Source organism: Rhinolophus hipposideros (genome assembly GCF_964194185.1).
Source record: "Rhinolophus hipposideros genome assembly, chromosome: 8".
In the NCBI taxonomy this organism is placed as follows: Eukaryota; Metazoa; Chordata; class Mammalia; order Chiroptera; family Rhinolophidae; genus Rhinolophus; species Rhinolophus hipposideros.
In genome coordinates, this window is record NC_138054.1 from 32,363,743 (window position 1) to 32,382,624 (window position 18,882).

Here is an 18,882-nt window from a genome sequence, read left to right on the forward strand (position 1 = left end):
AGCTGTGTACCTTTTCCATTCGTGCATTGTTGGAATGAAAGGAAAAATAACTGAAATATTTAAGGATATAGTCCCCCATAGTTTCCTTTCTCCATTTAACCAGCTACTCTTTCTCCAATCATTGCCTCAGAGAAGGAATATGACAGGAGAAAGGAGAGAAAAAGGCACCCTTTCCCAGCACTTGAGTTTTAAAGTGATGCAGAACATTAGGTGAGGGAATATAGCTGAGTAAGAACAAGGGCTTCTAAGCCTGCAAGAGAAGGAGGTTTGGAGGGAAAATGATAGACATGTGGGAAATTGTTTGGGTGGATCTCAGAGAAAGAAGTCCCAGCTCTTGGGTTCAGCCTGGACTGGGAAGCAATGGAGGGGGATGACGCTGGGCAAAACCCCACCAAGGTTTGTGAGGTTCTAAAGAAGAGATCAGAATCTTGTCTCCCAGATAGATCCTCAGAAAGTAGGAAAACCCCAGACAAGAAATGACCTTGGAGAGTCTCACAGATGGCCCTCTGTGATGGGACCAGCAATATGAGTTCCACGGGCCTAAGATTGATCTGCAAGTGGGTTAGAGACCTAACTAACCCAAAGATGGGGAAAAGAGAGAATGCAAAGGTGAGTGGGTCATATGGAATGATGGATGTCTCAGCAGGTGGTATGAACAGAATACAATGAGGATCAGACAGACCAGACACTCCCCTATGCCCCCAACTCCAACACTTGGATTTCTAGACACCTCTGCAATTTAGATACAATTACAAGTAAAAGTTTGGGAGGTTCTTAGGACTGACTGAGGTTTCTTCTACCAGCCTTGTAGAAAATGAGATTGAAAAAGAGATTATGTTCAGCTGTAGAAAAATAAAGCTCTGTTTCTTATACACTTGGATTTGTGGGCTAAGATTTAGACACACTATACTTAAGAAAATAAGAACTGGTTAACATTTATTGAACACTCATCATGTAGTATACCAAACATCATTTTAAGTGCTTTATGTGTATTAATTCATTTAGAAAAGAGCTTCTATGTTCATGAACTTTGATTTGACTTTTACAGTGAGTGCCCTTATATAAGAAGATTAGAAGTACTATCATTTATATTTGATAAGGATAATTTGTTTTATTATTCAGAGGCTGCTCATTTAAAAAGAATTTTTTATTATGGATAAATTCTAACATCTAGGAAAGTAGAGAAGATAGTATAAATAACCCCCATGTACCCATCTCCCAACCTTAATAGTTATTAACCATGGATAATCAATCATATTTCATATTTTGAACCAAATCTTAGCCATCATACCATTTTACTTATATATATCAAGTGTGTATCTCTAAAAAATAAGGCTTCATTTCGTCAAATATTCAGTGTTCAAGTATCCCCAGTTGGCTGATAGATTCTTTTTTGTTTTTAACATTTATTTAAGTCAAGATCCAAGCAAAGTCCACACATTGCATTTGGTTGATATATCTTTTGTGTCTCTTTTATTGTTTAGGTTTCCCTTTCTTCTTTTTATTAATTTTTGCTTGTATTTTATTTACTGGAAAATCTGTGTCATCTGTTCTGTAGATTTTTTCACATTATGAGTTTTGCTCATCTTCATCTAATCATTTAGCATGTTCCCCTGATCACTGTTGATTCTTGTAGCTATTGCTAATTTTCAGTATCATTTTTTTGTCTGTTGACTCCATCCTTTCAGCTGTACATATACCTACAACACAATAGAGCCCTGACTAAAAACAAACTCGCTGTACAACGAACTTTGATGGTAGGAGGAAGTCATTTTTATTTTCAATGACTCTAAAGCTTTCACCTATGTAATCTAAATCTCACTCTGTTCTACTGAATAAGCATTGACACCTTCCACCCAACACTGGCCTAACCAGACATTTATTTACAGATGACTTAACCACTTGTCTCAAAAATCTTTATTTAAGCAAAGATAAACATAACCACATGTAAAACATTAATATGTCTTGGCTTTTGTGTTCTGCTTCTGTGCTTCTAATTTCTTTTTGTTTACCAGACAATGCCTGGTGCCCTGGGATCTGCAATATGCTAATCTGTTCTCCATTCACTGAGGGATTGAGATCATCCCTCCAGGAACAGGCTTTCATCTGATTAGACATATTGAATGGCTGATTTATTTCCATGCAGGTCTCTGTGGAGAAGACAGACAGTGGACTCTCCCCTGGGAAAAGGTGCGCCTGATTCTAGACAGCATTTGATATACTCACAGCTGAGAACTCTTGAAAACAAAGAGTGAGGGTGGGAAGGCAAGGGTTTCGTGCTGTATTCAGAGCAGGTACTTGCAGTTTAACAATCAGGTAAGCCATCCACAGACTGATACGGTATAGCTCATGCGATCTGTGTTTCCCCGAAAGTAAGACCTAGCCGGACAATCAGCTCTAATGTGTCTTTTGGAGCAAAAATTAATATAAAACGCGGTCTTATTTTACTATAAGACCGGGTCTTATATAATAAATATAATATAATACTGGGTCTTATATTCTTGCTCCAAAAGACGCATTAGAGCTGATTGTCCGGCTAGGTCTTATTTTCGGGGAAACAGGGTAAGAACTCTGAAAGGTACTATTATTATTTTAGATTTGGCCTTTTGGGTGATAGTAGCATTGACATATATACTACTTATTTGGCCTCAAAGTTCTGTCATCTCTAATGCCCTTTAAAGCTTCTCCAAACTCTGTTATGTAAGACATGTACATGCTAGTCGGCTAAATGCACCCTTCTACTGGTTTTGTTGCGAACAATTCCCAGTTGCGTGCAGCTTCAAATCTATTTTCTGTTTTTGGAGAGTACAGTTATTCTTACTGCATCCAAGTTCCAGTTTATAACAAATGAATTTGCACACAGGAAAAAGCTTGGAGAAATGAAAACCTAGAACCATATTTGTGGGCACAAAGCCCCAGAAAGCAGTTTCCAGGCTCTTGGCCTCACATAGAAAGGTGCTGGCTCGGGTAGTAAATGGCCATCAACTGTGATCAGATGGCCATCAGCTGTGGCTAGTTGGCCGTCAGCTGTAACCCGTAAGCCATTGGCCACTAATATAACGGCTGTGGCTATGCTAGCAGAAAGAAATGGAGGCTAGCAAGAGCGGATTGCAGAGAGGCGGATGCCGCCAGTGAGACCATAGTGGTATGACTCCCCTATCTATGGCTCCTTGGGTGTTCCTTTTTGGCCTCACCATGTCCTGCGTTCTTATGTGGGGAGCGGGACCAGAGACCCCGCCTGATACCCTGCACGCCAATATTATTGGAGAAAGCACACGTTGTGTTTAAATGTCAGCTTTAGAAGGAAAATAACGATGTACTAAGAAGTAGAAACTGGTGGACATTGCTGGGTCCACTATCCAGACAGGGACATCAGAAGATTGCCACTTAGTCTAAAACTCTTGTGAAAAGATGAGATTTTTCTCTACAACTGAAAATAAGTATGGCCCCCCTCCTCCATGCCTTTAAAGATTGGAGGGAAATGGAAAGTAGGCTTTTAAGAGGAGAGGCATAATAATATTTTATAGCCTTGGCAATTTACAAAATGCTCATCTTTTCTCATTTTAACTTCAAGACAACCTTGTGGAGTGTGACATTATGCCCATTTTTAAGAGAAATAGATGAGATAAAGGGAGATTAAATAACTTGTCCAAAATCACATAGTCAGTAAGTAACAGGATTTGAAAGTAGGTCTTGGGATCTTCTTTGCGTGCTCCCCCCATCTGCCCTCACCACAGAGTCTAGTTGCTTCACACTATTAGTCTCCCCACGCCCTTCCTATAGATTCCTGATGAGCTCTGAGTTGCCTTTTCCGGTTCCTATAAGGAGGACAGGAAGTGGCTCTTCCTCCTTACCCTATTTCTTTTATGTATGATGAGCACCCACCGTTTTTTCCCCAAACTTTCAGGGGAAAAAAATCTTTCATTTTAATTTTTGATTCAAATTTTTATTTGTTTACATTTAAGTACTTGTTTTCTATATTATAAAAGAATTTTAGCATTGTTTTTGTTAACGTATTATGGTACAAGAAATTTTATGTAACAAATAATTCCAAAACACAAGAACAAATACAAGGTACAAGAAATTTTATGTACCGGTAACAAATTTACAATATTTACACGTCATAGAAATCCAAGAACTCTTCCCAGTTGCAAATCGTGGTAAGTTCAACAAAACCGATTATTGTATTCCAGGGTGTTATTTTATATACAGACACTATTATTGATTTCTAGAGTTATACTTTTAACTCATTAGCATAAATCAAAGAATTAAAAACACTTATATAGATATGGAATTAGTACTACCCATGTATAATGCGCATCCTTATTTTTCCCTCACAAATTTGGGAAAAATACGGTACTTCACTTTGGTGCTCTGCATAATACCTATCTGCTGACTTACAGTGTATCCTTGGGCAAGTTGCTTTTCCTCACTGGGCTTCATTTTCTTAATCCTTAAGATTTCTTTTATTATATTACTTAAATGCTCTTTTTTTTTTTTTAAATTAAAATGGCCCTGACTTTATGGTAAGTCTCCTGAGCCACAGAGAAGCGCAGCATGTTCCTCCTTCATCTCTCTCTTGCATTATTGCAATAGCATCTTCATTAGTCTTCTTGCGTTCACTTTGGCATCACCTCTTCCATTTTGCACGCAACATTCAGAATAATCTTGTCAAAATTTATATCAAAACAGGTCCCTACCCTGATGGCTTTCCATCCTACTTAGCTCACCAAAGCTCAAACTCCCCACCACTTTCTTTTCTCCTTTATACTCGGTGGTAGTCAGAATAATGGCCCCCCAAAGATGTCCATGTTCTAATTCCTGGAACCTATGAAATTGTTGCCTTACATGGCAAGAGGACTTTACAGATTTAATTAGGTTAAGGAATTTGAGGTGGAGCGTGGCTTTTTGGGTGATTATCCTGGATTATCTGAGGGCACGCCCTGTAGTCACAAGGGTCCTTATAAGGAAAAGAAGGAGACAGTGCGGGGTGGCGGGTTGCAGGGGTGGTCATAGAGAGATTTGAAGATGCTAGAAAGCTGGTTTCAGAGGTGGAGGAAGGGGCCATAAGCCAAGGAATGCAGGCAGCCTCTAGAAGGCAAGGAGGGCATGTGGCCGTGTAGTTACCTTGATTTCAGACCATTGAAACCCATGATGGATTTCTGATCTACAGAACTAAGACAACAAACATGTGTTGTTTTAAGTCACTGAGTTTCTGATAATTTGTTACATCAGCAATAGGAAATTAGCATGTACTTTATCACTGATATTCTGTGCTTCAAACACACCAAACTTGTTCTGGCTTCAGGGCCTTTGTACTTGTTTCCTCTGCCTGAAGTGCTTTGCCCTGAAATTCTAGAGACCACCCCACCTGAGGTATCCCACCTGCCCATCACTGTCTGTCACATACTTTATTTTCTTTTCTTTATATTATTAATGCCTTCTGAAGTTACATTACTGATTAATTTGTTTTATTTTTGTCTCATCCAACAGCAAGTATAAGCTCCATGAGAGAAGGGTCTTATCTGTCTTTTTCATTGCTATATTCCTGATCTAGGACATTGTCTGTCACACGGTGTCCCTCTGTTTCACTGTAGACAGACAGTAAGCGATGATTTTGGAGGAAGGTTAGGAATGGAAGTAGCAGAACAGATACACAACTCAGGTCAGTTGACTCCTAAACATTTATAAAATGGGCCTATTGCTCAGCCATCTCCCCTCACTCTGCAGATGGTTTCTTCTGGAACTTTGCCAGATTTGGCAATGAGGGAGAGGTGGAATATATTCAGAGGAATAATCTTACTATGCCTTTCTCCTCTTTGTTGGTGTTTTTGTTGGTCACCATGGAAGACTTCTAGGAGTAGAAGAGAATGGATCCATTTCAGAGGTACTTGTTGACTGTAACACTAAGACCTTTACAATATCTAGGATACCTTTACCGTATATACAGTAAACTCAAGATTTATATTTTATTTTTGTAATTAGAAAACTTGAATGTCCATTTAGTTCCTTTCCAAGAGGCCAGATCCAAAGAAGAAAATTCAAGTGGTTCCTTTTTCCCCCCTTGTATGAATATGAGCAGTAATATTAATACCACACATTTACATAGGTTAACATGGTTCTCCTAGAGCAGGTCTTCTGGGATTTGTGTGGGAAACATGGAAGTCAATACTTTATAGACATCAATAAATTATTCTACAGTATCACAAAGAGCTGGAAAATGTCAACAGGGAGCAGTGTTGGTTTGTGGAGTCTGCAAAGGCATTCCCCAATCCCAGCACTACAGTGGTTAGTCTGAGTGAGAGGATGGGGGAGGTGGAGAAGAGAGGGGTGAATAACCCCAGGCATACCAGGCATGTAACACTCACTGCTAGCTTACCAGGGGCAAGGAGTACTGTTTCTCAGTCCCTCCATCCATAATCCCTTGAACGAAGCTTACTGGGTTATATGTCTGTCCCTTAACCAATTATTGTGGCCAGAGGGATGTGGTAATGTGCTTGGTCAATACACATTGACCAATGTGTATTTTGTGGGTTTTATGCCCACCTCCAAATTTAGGGTCAGAATCAACTCCACTTCATAGCTTCAAGAAGAGCTGGGGAGAGGTGCTTTCCTAAGGAAAGCAGGATGTTATCACCAGAAGAAGGAATAAATGAGACGCTTGGCAGGCAAAAGCATGATATGTCTTTTCTACCTTCCTCAATTGCTAAAGGTGGAGTTTCAGGCACCAAGACTCTTGGATAAGGGAGATATTTTTGAAGAGCTTTTTTTTTGGGTCCTCAGATAACACCATGTTCCCACCAACTTACTTCAAAAGCATTAAAGAGCCATCTGGTCTGGGTTTGACTATTCTACCCATATGCTTACAGTTCTAGCTTAAATCTCTTGGCTTCTAAAATCAGGTAGCAGCATTGAAATATGCTGAATTCTGAAAATGTTGGAATTATAAATAGTTCATCATATTTTATAAGTGCGAACAGCAGTTCTAAGAACTTTAGCACTCAAAACCTCCAGCAGCGTTCATAGATTTTCCTGTTTTATCATCTTTGTTTGTTTTGCTTTGTTTTGTATAGTTGAAAAAAAGAGGACATTTTATTATCAACAATTATTCTTATACTAAATGGATGATATAACAAAACTTTCTCTATAGATAAAAACTTCAAATGCTTATTTTTGTTTTATAAGTTTATGTTTGAATATTTTAGCATGTGTTCGTGTTTCTATTTCCTATATTAGGTTTTCAGAAAGTATGTTAAATTAAAACTTCATTTCTTATGAAAATAAAAAGTGAACGGTATTGCTCTGATTAGATATGTGTCTCATGTGTTGCTGATTTGCAACATTTAAGTTAGATTCCATTTATTTTTTTCAGAGTTTTACTTTATAGGGTCTTTGCTTAATATTATTTTATAAAAATATTGTTTTATAAAAGTGTTTTATGTATTGTTTTATTTTTTATATTTTATGGATAATCAGACAAGGCATTGAAATTTATTTCACCATCTCCAGTTTTGTTATGGAATAAGTTGTAATCTAAATATACTACAATCATGTCTTCTAGAATTTGCCAAACACTTTTCCAGGTGCCTGTTCCACCTTAGGAACTTTATTAGGGCCATCTGTTGTTTTGCTTTATCCTGCATCCCTTTTTCTTTGTTAAGAGCACCAGGCCTTTAACTGTTCCTCCTCTACTCCACCTGGTTCTGGTGGGACTGCCGATTATGATAATGCTGCCTTTGGCAGAGGATTCTAGTAGGTGAGCCAGGCTAGGCTATATGATCTGGGAATAAAGAGGTTGAGGAATGGAGAGGCCATGAGACTGGATGGACTATTCATGTAGATATTGAAATCACCAAGAATGATGACAGGAGAATGGAGGAGAGAAAGATAAACCTAGTGTTGAAATGTTCTAGAAATGTATGGGAATGACCAGGAGGAACCTGGGGAAGAACCACGGCAAGGAGGTCGGGAGGGCAGTGCAGTCTGATGATATGAGCTCAAATCAGCTAATGGAGAGAGCAAGAAAGGGACAATGGTTTGGAAGTGGAAGTGTGGAGCAAGAACACCCATGTCACCTTCAGGCCCAGTGGTGCATGGTACGTAAGAGAAAGCTGGCCACCACTCAGAAGGACTGCAGGGAATTCAGTGTCCTCGGGACAAAGCCAAGTTTCCCTCAGAACTAGAAGGTGTAGGGGCTATTCAGAGAAGAGTATGGGTAGAGGGCATTTTTCTGATGACAGAGCAGTATGGGGATAAGGATTTCAGTGATGAAATTTGACCTGGGAAGCTTGTACATCTGAAGGTCACCGAAATAAGCATTTAAGACAAGATGGGGTGCAGCTTACTAGAGGAGATAACTCATTCTAATTATTCTTGGAACTTAGGCAATTCTTAGGTGAGAATTGGAATTAAATTCATCAGAATCCGATTGATCCAAAAATGCTATCCGTCCTTCTTCCTTAATAAGTCGAGTTGGTCCCCTTTCCAATCCCCACTGATTCTGTGTGACTTAGGTCCTCATTAGTTCTGCCCTGAATTATTACGACTGCCTCCTAACTGGTCTCTGTCACTGATCTCTACACTCTCCAATCCATTTTCAACACTTCTACCAGAGTGCTCTTTCTAAACCATTTAATCAGGCACCTTCTCTGCTGTAAATCCACTGATGGCTGTCCTAACGCTTTAAGATAAAATCCAAACTCCTTTGCATGGGTAGGCCCCTCAAGGAGCTGACTCTTGTTCTATCCTGAAGCCTCATTGGCCCCAAATCCCCAACAGGCTGTCCCCTATGTCTGCAATGCTTGGTCCCACTTTTTCACTTGATTATCTTGAACTTGTTGTTTTAAGATATACTCGTAATTCAAATCTTTGTAAGAATATACAAGAAACTGGCAGTCCAGGTTATTCCATAAAAGGGAAACTGGGCGGCCTGGGAAGCTATGGGAGACAGGAGTAGAAGGGAAACTTTTTACGTCATGCACTTTTGTGTATTTTGAACTTAATATTATGTGAATGTATTGCCTTATCTCTAAATGTAATGGAAATTTAAAAAAAAATTAAAGCATCAAATGGACAAAAAAAAGATACATTTAAGTGTTTCCTCCTCTGTGTAGTCTTCCCTAACTTGACACTTCCCTCCATTGAGCCATCACTGTGCCTTCCACATTTCTACTCTGTTGTAATTATTTGTAAACAAGTTAACAGTATTAACGACCTCATAGCCTGGAAGCTCATTGAGGGAAGGGACTTTATGTCATTCACCTCTGGATTTCCCTCTCCTGCACAGCACTGGTACATATGGGTATTCAGTAAAGGATTGTTGAATTAATGAATCAATAGAACTTCTGCTCATATGGAAAACAAAAGATATGTAAATAATCCCGCTTATTTTACAGGTGAAGAAAATGAGGCCCAGGGAAATGATTTATTAAGGATTAGTATTAGCTGAATAAAATGAGAATCCAACTCTCTAGAGTCCAGGTTAGGCACTAGAGTAAGTTATAAGATTTTCACTTGAAGATATATGTGATGTGGATTGTACTTACTTATTTTGACCTGAGCCTCTAGATTTTCAGGGAAGTTCTTATTTCCAGTAAACTGCCAGTTTAACCTCCAAAAGACACTTTTTATACATCAGATCATGGGTCCAATACTTGGGTTTGGAAAACATATATCCTAAGTAACTCTTAGACCAGAATTACATTGACAGAGATATCATAGGAAAATCTTGTAGTATGTTTCTTTATCATGAAAGCTGTGTTTTGTGTTATTGATTTCCTGAAACACACACAAGTTTGGTAGTCATAGCCAAACACTGTGAAAGAATAGCATAGGAACAATTGCCTATGTTCACTCAGAGGTATATTCAGTTCTTATTTGTTAGCATTTGCTGAATATCCAGGGCATACAGAGCAGTGAGCAAGGGCATATACTTTACACGGCAGCCATTTTTTTATGTGTAAATGGTAGTGCTAATAATTACCTGGACCACATTTTAAATACCCTGGGGAGATCTGTGAGCTTCAAGATAGTGATCTGCAAACTTTTGCTCACATACCTCCCTGAAAGAATTTTGAAAAACTTGTATCCCTCCACATCTTTATGTTTCCACCTGTAATTTTTCATCATAAGTTTGCAAAGGGTGTGATTTCCAGCTTATTGCAATTCATGATATTCTAAAATAAAGCTGTTAGGTTACTTTTTAAAACTTAAACATACAAATAAAAACTCATAGACACAGACTATAGTATGGTGACTACCAGAGGGAAAGGTTGGTCAGGGGAGGTAGAGGAGGGTAAAGGGGGTAAAATATAGGGTGACTGAAGGAGATTTGACTCTGGGTGGTGAACACACAATGCAATGTATAGGTGATATGTTATAGAATTGTACACTTGAGACCTATATAATTTTATTAACCAATGTTACCCCAATAAATTTAATAAAAAATATATTCCAAAGAATCTAAACCCGTATAATGTTACCCAACATTCATTTTAAATATAGATGAACTAGCTCTCCTTTAACAGTCAGAAAATTTACATTGTTCTTTTTTCTTGAATTCACATTTGCACTCCATTTTCCTCTCAGAATGCTATCTTACTGCATATTTTCATGCTTGAAAAACGTTTATTAATCATTACATCATTCTTTACAACAGACATTATAGCTACATATTTACATAAATTTACTTTTCTGTGACTAAGCTTCGAGGTATTAAAAATGTCTTTGGATGGAATTATCATTAAAATTATTAGTAATACACAATTGATCAAACAGTGGCTATATTGCAAATTAATAACTATATTTAAATGTAAAAAGTAAGATTTTTATTGAAAATTCATCTGTTAATGAAATGGAAGGGACTTTTTCTTTCCCAGTGGATTTGCGGATGGATATTACTTATAGCGAGAATGAGGCTGAGTTCTGCCCCAATTCTATTCATGCATTTGACATGCATTTGTTCCCATAGACATAAACACTGAGGCATTTTGTTCACAGAAATAAGTACATGGTAATGGGAGGAATTTGTTGTAGCAATGTTAACGCAATTCCTTGAACTCTTTTCAATTATATGCCAAAATCCATGTGATAATCTATCATTTAAATGATTTTTAATGGTCTATCAGGTGAGTTTTTGTTCCCCAGTCAGCACGATCATTACTTTTCTCAACACTAGCACAGACTTTTAATTGTCTATGTTTTGTGCACCTGAGGTCATAGTAAGATGTGGGATCTGTGAGAAGAATGACTTTCTTTTGTTACATGGAAAAATGGTAATTGTTACAAGGGGTGGAAAACAGACCACAAGCAAGTTCTCAGGCAGATATGTTTTTGGGAAAGTGTAGGAATGAAACTGAGGATGTGAAATTGATTCCCTTAAAACTATCCATGCTCAGTACCACTCAGAGAATCTTCATATACATATGGACAGAGGCTGGTTTTCCCAGTGTGAAGATTTCTCTTCATTAATCAGCATGCATTTGAACAAAAGTAATTGGAGAACAACAGAGATTAAGGCAGTCCTACACAGATTGGTGATGACATTGTAGTTAAGAGAAGAGCTCTGTAAACCCTAGCTCTGAAATTTACTAGCTGGGTAATCATGGACAAATTAGTTAACCTCTGCCTTCTGAATTCCTAATTAGGAAATAAAGACAATAATGATACCTACTTCATAGTGTTGTTGTGAGGACTAAATTAATTAATACGTAAAGCACTTAGAATAGTGCTCGACAATTAGTAATCATTCAATAAATTATTAACATTAATACTAAGAAATGATAATATATGACATAAAAATGAGGGCAATAACTCCTAAATAAACGTTTCATATATATTTTGCAATTACTGAAGCTAACTGGTTTAATTTAGAAATTAAATATACAGGCCTCCACAGCAAGTAAGGGGCAGAGCCAAGATTCTTGCCCAGAGTTTGTACTCTTAATGATCTTGCTGTGCTGACTCTCAAAACACAAATGCAACAAAAAGAAATTAAATAGAAGGCATATGAATTTTAAAGTTATTCTTTCTAGATCAAAGTGTCGATTATGTACGGCAAGATTTATCACATGCTTATTTCAGAGCATCAAGAAAAGTGTTTGATCGCTTCTCCGCCTTTTGGCTAAGATCAAGTGAAGAAAAGTGTTTGATGTACTTTTTGCTCATTTTCTATGACCACAGGAAGTTCCATTATTTCCATTTAGGACACTTCTCCTCCCCCTACACATACACTTATGACTAAATATATCATCCAACTTTTGGTGCTCAAAGGTTCAGGGGTTTTGCCTTGCTACTGTTACAGGGGCTTTAGGCAGATCATGTTCAACAGTGTCATCTTTGTTAAGTGAAAATTAAAACTTTTTTTCAATATTATTTTATTTCTCCAGTATTTCTAAATGTCCCTACCGCACCCCATTCTAAATTTGGGTTTTAGGTTTGATAACATATACCAGAAGTTGAAAAACACAACAAAGAGCTTGAAAACCATCCTTTGAATAACATTGACTTCAGGAACAGCTGCTAAGATAAAATAAATCCAAGAGAGCTCAGCAACCAGAACCCAATTGCTTTTCTTTTTTAAAGGGGCAGGCAGATATGATTTTAAGTCCTAAATGGTTACTTTAAATCAATAGTGCATTTTAATTGATATCAAAGTTTTCCAAATCTGAATTTTTCATAGGTGTTTTACCTGGTATATGGAGGATTCTATTCCACTGTATTTCAACTTGAACAATTATTTGATGACATCATTGATAGAGGTCTACAAAGCAGAAAATAAAATCCACCAGGAACTAAACCACCAGATTTCTTCTTTACTGAGAATGCAGAAAAAGAAACCTTGCCTATCAAAATATAAGTAAAGAATCAAGTGAAATTTATAACTAAGATCAAATAGAATTGCCAGTTGAAGAATAAAAAGATTTGAACTGCTTTGTTGATTGCAACACTCCAGCCTTCTGTAGTGCGATTCATATTGCAGAAAACTCCTCATTAAAATATTTGCATAAAAGTCTGGGTTTTAAATGATAGGTGAAACTCTTTTAAGGAAATCTAATGTATTAAAATACAATCTTATAGAATGGATAAATGATAGATTATTTGTTTTACAAAGACGTCATTCATGCAAAAAAGATTTATCATAATTCTTTTAAACGTAGTTTTACTAGTACATTTAGAATATGATTTGATTTCTATATACATTATTTACATGTGACTTTTGCTGGAAAATATCTATAACATAAAGCAAATACTAGCAAGAAAGCATAGTACTGTGGTCTGAAAAATCTCAGAATAGCAAATCATTTTGTGAAAAGTATTTATTAATATGTTTTAATTTTCTGGCCTAATTAAATTAGTAATATATATATATATATAATTTAGAAAAAATGTTAACATCATAGATACATATTTATAATTCAAAACATAGACATAGTTCCACATTTTCCCTGCTTCTCATTTAATTATTCTAGTTTATCAGTCTGTCGTAAATAATTCCTATACTTCATTTTTCACTGACTTTTTTGCTTCCTTGGCTGTGTTTCCACTTGTGACACTTGAGTATATTTGTAACAATAAAATGAAATATCACACCCTCAGGTCACTTTATGAGAGTTTTTTTTTTCACTGCAAGTAACCAACAACTTACCTAGTAGTGACTTAGACCACAAAGTATTTATTGTTTTTCTAAACATAATGCCCAGAGGAAGGAATCCCCAGGTTGGTTTGGGAGCTCAGTGAAGTAAACAGGAACTCAGGAGGCTGAGCCAGTATTTCCACCTAGGCACTGACTCCCACTTGTATGGTACACTCTACTTCTTCTCTATAATACTGAGACTCATTATTCTATCTTCTGGGGAGACTCAGAGTTTCTGTGGCGATCAGGGACTTTATATCCCTCAATGCTTGGCACATGGTAATCATTCAATAAATATTCATTAAACCCTTGAGGAAAATTTCAAATAAGGGGGAGAGACTAAGACTATGTGAAATAAAAGGGTGCTTTGGTGCAGAATTAAATGAGAACTATTCAAATTGATGCTGATCTTTGTGTTCTGTGGTTTTTAAATAGATTTCAGTATAGCTAAGAAAACATTTTGGGTCATCTATAGTCCCTCCACTTCCGTGCAGGGTCTTTTGTTGGTTGATCAATGCTCTGAGTTTAAATAGTTTAAATTTGCAAGTGTAGAAGAGTAGACTGAGCTAAATTGTTCTGTAGGAGAAAAATTTAGAGGCCACTAGTCAGCAAAGTTAGCTTTGTGCACGTGTGCTCGCACGCGTGCGTGCTAGGAGAGAAGGTGGAGTTGAGCTACTGAAGGAGAGACCCAGGAGGAGACAATGTACATATGATTGGTGAGTTTTTAAAAAGTGAAATATTATACACTGTGCGATGGGATTCCGTAAGTTTTCGGTAAAGATATAAAAACCATTATACTAACTATGATTGGATACTGAAGAATATAAGTTTGTGTCAAGAACTTGAGTTAACATGATTGAAGTGTTATTTCAGAATTCAGGACAGTTGTCCTGAATGCTCACAGTGATTGTCTAAGGTATGTGCACGTGCACATAGCATATGTGTTCACTGCGTTGGAAATACAGGATTTGAGAACTCTGGTTGGCCCCTGACCATTTTTCTATGATAGCACCTTATAAACTGTTTAAGTGATATATACATAATCCAGTTTTACATGGCATGTTTTAAAATTAATAAATCAATTTGGGGGACAAATGGAGAGTTGAAAACCAAGGCGTTAGAGCCTGATAAAATTTATCAGGTGTTCTTAATGAAAAAGAACTCTTTCAAAAGAAATCGTAAGGCAAAACACTCAGCAGACAGACAAAAATCTGAAGCACTGGGAATGGAATACCTAGATGATGATCAGGCATTTGTCTGCTATTCTCTGTGTTTATGCCTGTAGGGGTGAGATAGAGCATGGTGGGGCGGGGCAGGGTGGGTAATGAGCAAGGATAGTTTTCCTTTCTGGGAATTTTCACCTGGGTGGAGGTGGGAGGAAAAGGCAACAGAAGTGGTCTGTTTTTCCTGCAAACTCCGGCCAGCACTTTGTAAGGTGGCACAGGATTGTCATTTCAAGTTGGACTACTACTGGCCCAAACCCAAAGGAACTGGCCAGAAGTGAATCATCTTTGGAAATGCAGCATGATGCAGAGTTTCACTCAAATAGATAGAGGAGCCAAGCGCAGCTAAGTGTAAGGCTACCTTTAGAAATCAGGAATCAGAGCTGGTGGTCTGGTATTGCTAGGCTTACAAAGTGATGATTGTCTCAAGACCCTACTCCAGTTCTTTCTTTTCCGTGGGACTTCAACCCACATGTGGGACTCTGAGATCTTGTTGCCCTTGGACATTGTCCTATACTATTTTCTAGTTAATTACTAACAGCTTTAAATTGATCTTGTGATTGAGGTCATGGATATGAAAATTCCTGCTGCAGTACCCACGCTGCCACCCTTGGAAAGATTGTCCTGGTCAGCACACAGAATTAATAGAAGTGGGGCCAGTAAGGAGAGATGACTCAGCCCATCTTCTCATCTGTTATAGCATGCAGGCCCTAACAAGAAATGTTCTCCACTAGATCCAGAAATTGTTGCTACTATTGAAATAATCCAGATGCTATGAATTACAGAAAGCTGTAATTCATAAAAGCTCATTAGTACCCAGATTTGAATATATATGTTAGTAGAAGTTGTGTGGTCTGAATGTTTGCTGGGGTATTTGAAACATTAGTTTCTGAACAACTCATATGAGTAAATAAGGGTAGATTATTAACTGAATACATATTAAAGTATGAGCCTATTTATTTCGGCAAAATTAAAATATTTTAAAATTACAATCATACATACCTGTAAAAATTAATATATAAGTTAATCAAATGTAAAGTGAATGTTCCTTTCCTCCTATCCATCTCCTACCCATTCTCAGTAGTAACAGTTTGGTTAACAACCCTCCAGTGCAGGCATGGAGGGGCTGGGGCTACAAAGGTAAATGCCACCAACAAATTCCCTGCCTTCATGAGGCTTACATTCTAGTGGGAAGAGACAGACCATAAGCAAGCAAACAAATAGATAACTAAAAGCAAGTCTGGGAAGTGTGCTCTATGTATGAAAGTGGGATCCAAATGATGAAAAAGAATCAGTCTTGAACCCCATGGAAAGAGCCTTCCAGGCTGACTGAATGGCAGATGCCAAGGTCCACGGGGGAAAAAAAGAGGGGCTGCTATGGCTGGCACTTTGCATGTCAAAGTGCGAGTCCCAGGATGGGGATAGGAGCCAGATCATATGTGCACAACTTTGTAGGAAGTTCAATTTCATGCTAAATACAACGAGAGGCCATTAAAGGTTCTTAATTGCAGGGGGGTGGGGAAGAGAATCTGATTTTCATTTTTGAAAGACTCTGACTTGGTGGTGGCAAGAGTGGAAGTCTGCAGACAGGTTGGAAGAGATTCATTCATACATACACACACACAAATATATATATATATATATATACATATATATATATGTATATATATATACATATATATAGTAATTATATATATATAAAATTACTCTTTGAAATTATGTTCAGAGTCAGTTTACTGTCTGTCTTAGAAAATCAAATATCTTGTTTTTTGACCTTTCCCTATCCACCCAAATGTAGTAACTTAGTTGGAAAACACACGTTTGACACTTTAACACGGCTCCAGAATGTGTTCATCAGATTTGACTCTGCTTTTGGATTGTCTCAAAAATCAGATTCCTTCTGAAAGGAAGAATTCTTTTCAACAAAGTCAGTAACTACTAAGGTGATAACTTTTGAGTAGCATCATTAAAATATGCATTGAGTCTGCCAAGGTGATTGCTTTGAAATGAAAAACACTTACTTGAAGTTATGTTCATTTATTCACCAAATAATTATTGAGCACCAACTGTTAAGTACCAGGCACCGTTTTAGGCACTGGGATATATCAGTGAATAAGGAAACAAAATCTCTCTCTCTCTGCTGCGTTTACATTCTAGTAAATGGAGATGGACTTAACAAACAAACAAACAAACAAAATAAGTAAACTCTGTATTATGGTTGAAGATTATATAAAAGCAAGGTAAGAGACTTGGAAAGCTGGATGGGGGTTGCAATTTTTAAAACTGTTTTTAGGTTGGGCCTCGCAAAGAAGGTGATTTGGGGTAAACTAGAAAGCAGATTGGTAAGTAATATAGATGTTCAGAGGGAGAACATTAAAACAGAGGGAATAGCCAGTGCAAAGTTCCTGAGGCAGGAAAGTGCCTGGCAAGGTTGAGGAACAGTGAGGTGATTAATGGTTAGGTGAGTAGAGGAGAGAGTTGTAGAACATGAGGTCAGAGAGGTGAGGAGATGGAAGGAAACTTCTAGCCACAGAAAAAGAATTTTGGCTTTAACAATGAGAGAGGCAAGCCAGAGCAGAGAAGTGACATGATATGAATTATATTTTAAAATAATTACTGGGACCACTGTGATATAAATAGACTATAAAGGAACAAGGTGGAAGTTTTGATGTGTTTTAGAAAACAACAACACTTGATAGTCACATTCCCTTAATTGTGGTAAAAGAGGGGAAAGAAGCCAAAGAAAAGCATTAAAAAAAATTCCAGATTGTATCCTTTCCCCTTTATCCTTCCATACCATAGCGAAGTACCATCAAGCCCCATTCCTTTAGCCCTGTGCTAAATGTTTCCTTAGACTATTTTCAGGCTGCAGCCAAATTCTTTATCTTGTCCTATATATCAGTCAGGATCTTCTTGGCTGCAAGTAACTGATTACCTGATCATAGTGACTCAAGCAATAGGCGATTTACTAGCTCACATGTGAACAGTCCAGATATACAGAGCCAAGAAAGGTTAATTTAGCCATTCAGGGACGTCTGGGTTCTGGGTTGTCTTTCCTGGTTTGTTTATTTATATATTAATTAATTTATTATTTATTTGTTTATTGCTTTTCTCTCATTGTTTCAGGATGTGCCACCACAGCTCCAAACGTTTCATGCTCACTGGAGGATGGCCAAGGTAGGAAGTATGGAAAAGACTTCTTATGGGCTCTCAGGGATAAAACTCTTTCCCTGAAATCCCCCCAACCACCCACTTCCCCTGTGTTCTCAGAATTATGTCACCTGCTCAGCTCTTTAACCAGTCATTGACAAAGGAAACAATCACCTACCAAGACGGGTGTAGACCAGTGGTTCTCAAAGTGTAACCTGAGGAACCTTGGAGAGGGATCCCCAAGACCATCTCAGGGAGTCTGCAAAGTCAAAACTATTTTTATTATAATACTAAAATGTTATTTTTCCTCCCATTCTCTTAGGAGAGTACAGCGGAGTTTTCCAAAGGCTGAGACAGTGCAACAGACTGAATGCACCAGATAGGAAAATCCAATTGCCTTCCATTAAGCCAGACATTAAGGAAATTTGCACGTTTTAAAAATAATACCACGCTTTACTTTTTTTGGGAAAACATTTAGTTTCCATTAAAATGTGCTATTTAAGATGTAATTTTTACTATCTTATTTATTATTCTTCAAATATTTTTAAATTTCTGTTTTAATTTCTGGTATCATGAACATCAATAGATAATATGAGGATATTTGTTTATGAGGATAAACAAAAGCTCTTTGGGGCCCTCAATAATTTTTAGGAATGAAAACTGGGTCCTAAGGTCAAAAGACTAAAATCTGCTGTTTTATTCAGACAGCTCTGATTCATCCTTGGAGCTGGGGGCGGGGCCGAAATTTCCTGAGCTCACCTCAGCCTGAACCAAACCGTCTTAAAATCCTATTCTGTAAGTGGTTAGATCACAACAGGGTATTCTAGATGCTGCTTATTGATCTCAACTCCTCTAGCTAATCAGAGAGTGAGCTCT